Source organism: Crocuta crocuta, unplaced genomic scaffold, assembly GCF_008692635.1.
Source record: "Crocuta crocuta isolate KB4526 unplaced genomic scaffold, BGI_CrCroc_1.0 scaffold352, whole genome shotgun sequence".
NCBI classification, from domain to species: Eukaryota; Metazoa; Chordata; class Mammalia; order Carnivora; family Hyaenidae; genus Crocuta; species Crocuta crocuta.
In genome coordinates, this window is record NW_027532169.1 from 3368655 (window position 1) to 3373238 (window position 4584).

Sequence of the window (4584 nt, forward strand, 5' to 3'; positions counted from 1 at the left end):
GAAAGTTAAGAGAGTGTCCCCTGACCCCCACCGCCCCTCAACTCCCTCGTTGCAGCCTTGGCTTCCTGCACTGCATCCGGGGTCTCCCACCCACCTCCGTGAGAACCTCGGGATTGCTCCTTAGGTGGTGAGGCCGGTTGGGTGGGTTGGCTGGTTTAGGGTTACAGAGCTTGGCCCTAATTCACAGCTCAGTACAGCTGCCTTCTTTAATTAATTAATTCCATTTTTTTTTTCTTTTTAAAAGCCCATCTCTTCAGTTGGACCTCAGTGCATGCCTCCGGGCATATGTCACATCAATTACAGATAACAGTTAAGCGTGCTGCCTAAAAGAATCTGTGAGCCTGTTTAAAGACTCGAACCCAGTTCGGACCTAACTGCCTTAGATCACTCTGCTGGAGATAGACCTTGAGGAAGAACCCCCAGGGGAGGAAGTGGGCTGCTACAGTCTGCTGGGGTCAGGAGGATGTTCCTCTGCGGGGTCTCCTGCCCTCAGCCCACCCCACCCCCCAATCCCCCCTTCCTGACCTTCGGGTCGGCCTCTGCCTTTGCTCAGATACACAGGAACGAAGGTGTCGCAGGTGGGGCGTGGCCTCGGTTCTCTGATACTAACGTCCCTCACATTCCGAATAAAGCAGAATCTCAGGCCCTCTAACAATAGGAGGGCCACTGAGTTGATCTGTCCTTTTTTCCATCAGCAGAGATGGCGGAGGCGGGGTGCACTGACGCTTGCACACAGCGGGCGGCTTTAGGACGGTGGTTGAAGACGTTGCTTAAGGGCAGACGTGATTTCCTAATGGTGCTTGATTCCCACCTTGTGTGACTCTTCGGAGATGTTCCCGGGGAAGTTGATACAGCGTTCAAGACAAGGAGGGGGAAAAGCGAAGCACAACTACAGTGTTTTTCCACCTGCAAAGCAAGGAGGCAGAAAGGGGGCTGGCTTAAGACCTTAGCCTCATTAACGATGTCCTCTTTACCCTCTCCACTAATAAATGGGGGGAAATATACACCCAACAGTAGTAGAGCAGGTACACGTGGCTTCCCTTATCTATTTAACTCAATTGTTTATTGGCATATGTGTGTTGACCGTGAATCGCTTTGTCCTTTTATGTTTGCCAAAATCGTCCTTTGGAATCCAAACTTCCAGAGAGCACAGACCACATGGGTCTGATTTGCTTTGCATGGTGTCCAGCAAAGGGCCGCAGCGCAGTGTCGCGGACTTGGATCCTGGAGACCCACATTTTAGGTCTGGCCGTGTGACCCTTAAAATCCAGGCCTCGTTTTTATCTGCTGTTAAAAAAAAACACAAAACAAACAATAAACAAAACAAAACAAAACAAAAACACTGCCAACAGCATTTTCTGCCCTTCCTACCTGCCATTGCTGAGGGAGGGATGAAATGACGTAATGTAGACTACAGGTCTGTGGAAATTGTCACACGAACATAGTTTGTTAAAAATTATAAAATGCATTTTGATATCCAGAGACTATAGCTTCAGGGATGGGGGGGCGGGAGGGTACTGTAAGTCAAACGATGGCCCCAGGCCATGTTGCTGCCGGAAACCAAGGTCTGACCGAAGGGACGCTGGCCATCCGCAGAGCTTCTCTCGTCTCTATCCCCAATATTGCATTCATGAGTCTGGCCTTTTAGGGTGTCCTCTCTTTTTCTTCTAGGACATCCTGGCATTTATTTTACCTTTTTAAAACAGGTAGGGGGAGGTGAGGGGGCACCGAGTGAAAGTGCCCTCGGCTCACATCCCTTTAAGACTGGATGAAAGCACACGCGAGCCCTATGGCAAAAAAGCCAAAAGTCCAGCTTTCCGAGTTCTCTCTAAACACTGTCACTTGGAGATATGAGAAAAAGTGAATAAAAAGGACAGCTTTATCCTTTCTGTAAAGGGAGCAGTTTCTTGGAGGGAGGGCTGAGAGACAGGAATTGGATAGTGACTCTGAACAAAGGAATGGCATTGTAAGATATTAACGGACACAGTCAACTTTCTAGAATAGAATCCTAGGTAGCAGATCTGGAAGACTCTTAAGAGCCGGATAATTCCCATCTTTTTACAAAGCCTAATAGGTGAAGGGATTGAGTAAAGGCTGCTGCACTACAAGTATGAGAATCTAAGGGACCACGACCAGGGCCCTGGCTCCAAGTCTGGGGTGCTAGGACCGGGTTGTATTAAAGAGGGGGCAGGGAGCCCCAGCCACTGCCCCTATCGAGTACAGTGGTAAGAACTATCATTGATGGGGGTACATTCCTAGAAGCTTGGGAACTGAGGAAATGCAGTGAACAGGGAGCTTGCATCAGGCCGCCCAAGAACCAGATATGCCTGCTGCTGTTTAAATGAAATCTTTAGGGGCACCTGGGCGGCTCAGTCTGTTAAGCGGCCGAGGTTAAGCGGCCGACTTCAGCTCAGGTCATGATCTCATGGTTTGTGGGTTTGAGACCCGCGTTGGGCTCTGTGCTGACAGCTCGGAGCCTGGAGCCTGCTTCGGATTCTGTGTCTCCCTCTCTCTCTGCTCCTTCTCTGCCCACTCTCTCTCAAAAATGAATAAAAAATTTGTATTTAAGATTATTTTGATTCAAAAAAATTTTAATGACATTTTTGAAGGTTTGCAGAACTGTAAAAGTGTGCAGAACTTTATACTAAGGCTTTTTATTACTTGTTTATTATTTGAGTAGAGCTGACATACAATGAATGCTACATTACTTTCAGGTGGACGACATAGTGATTCAGCTTCTACCTTATGCTGTGCTCACCACTGATGCCACCACACAATGCGATTATAATATTAAATATTCCCAAATTTCTTCCATTGGGAATAATACCAGTCTTGCCTGCCTCACAGGGATGTTGGAAGATCTGATGAGATAATGGACATAACCTCTCTGCAGAAACCAGAAAGCAAACCTCAAATGGAAGGTAATAATGTTACTATTCTAACTACTAGGGCCCCTTCAGAGGGTTGGCCTGTGGGTCACAGAAACTTGGAGGGTTACCTTACTTCTTTAGCCTTTGCTCTGCACTTCCCCCTTTCCAAGCTGGATTGCACTGACAGGCAGAGTGGGGAATGGATCGAATGTCCTAGAAGGCAAAACTAGACTTCTCAGATATTCTGGGCTAACCACTCCCCATGGACACCAAGTTCTTTCTTACATTAAGTCTAAGTCTTCCCTTCTTTTTTTTTTTTTAAAGATTTTTTTTAGATTTTTAAAAAAGTAATCTCTATACCCAGTGTCGGGCTTGAATTTACAACCCCGAGATCGAGAGTTGCATGCCTTACCAACTGAGCTAACCAGGAACCCCTAAGTCTTAGGCATGTGTCCTTCCTCCTGCTCTGCCTCAAGGCTTCCTCTCTACCTGCTGAATTATGATATCATTTTTAGTGTTTATCCACTGAAGGCCCTCACGACGGAGGAACACAAACCCAAACTGCCAAATTACACTCTCTGGAGTGAGGAGGCCAAGTGCAACCAACACAAACCTTCTGTTTTCGGAAGGGGCCAAGGACAGAGCTAGGCCTTGAATCCTTTTGTGTATCAAGTTTCAATCTCTTCCCTCACCCTATGCCAGACTCAGGTCATTGTACTTGCTATAGGACTATTTTTGAGGGGCGGGGGGGTGGCTCTTTCGGAGAAAAGTAGCTGCACCATATTGAAAGTGTGTAAGTCTCAACGCCAGGATATTTGTTAAGTGCGCTTTTAATAATGGAAGAAGGGTGAGGCGTCCCAGTGGAGGTAAGGCTTGGGAAACATCAGGGAAGTTTGGTGTATGGTGGGAGAAGGTCATCCTCACCCCCCAAGTCGCTGTCTTGGGCCCTCTCCACCTTAGGCCTTCACTTTGCCTGCTTTACTTCTCTGTACTCCAAGCACTTGCAATTATGGACACCCTCTCTTGGCTCTTGAACTTGGATAAATGCTACCTTGTTAGCTAATAGTACCATTAATTATATTAATGATTAATAGCTAATTAGTCATAGTGCTGTAATACTTTCAATGGAGGCCTCCTTTCTTGCCGCAGTTCTGTGCCTCGAGCGCGCGTGCACGTCCCCTTCCCTATTCCCGGCCACAGAGCAAATGTGGCTCTAAAATTGGCCTTTCGGACCACTCCAGCAATCTCTGAATTTCTCTGATTTTTATTAGCTGTCCCATTTATCTAGTGAATGACCACTACTGCTTATATTTTTACCTCCCTGATTTCTGTCCTCTGTCATCCCCACTACACTCCAGTAACAGAGGCCACAGTCAAGATTATTTATTTTTAAAATTTTATTTCATAAACCCAGGGCTCTTTTTACTTCTAAATCTCGCTGGGGCCCACTTTCCTACTTTGACCCCCTTTCTTCACTTTACCTTTCCCTGAATCCTAACCCGCCCCTCCTGCCGGGAGGCTCACACGCTCAGCCCCAAGCTCCCTCCCACTCTGCGATTTGGCTTCCTTTCAGCAACCACGCCCCCAGACCCAGGGAGAGCGGTGCGCACGCGCAGTCCACGCCTTTACCTGGGCGCTCGGCAGTGGGCGGAGTGGGGGAGGGCGGGGGTGGAGCGGGAGTCGGCGGTTATCTGGGTGGCGGTGTGCTCACATT

General features: G+C 47.9%; 1 long non-coding RNA gene across 1 annotated transcript; it reads right to left on the reverse strand.

Annotated features, from left to right (window-relative positions):
* Nucleotides 1–1041: 1041 nt before the first annotated feature.
* LOC144242030 (uncharacterized) lies at nt 1042–4584 on the reverse strand. Its single transcript, XR_013338279.1, has 2 exons — nt 4500–4584; nt 1042–1287 (listed from the first exon to the last, which is right to left on the reverse strand). It is a non-coding gene; the product is annotated as an uncharacterized LOC144242030 (long non-coding RNA).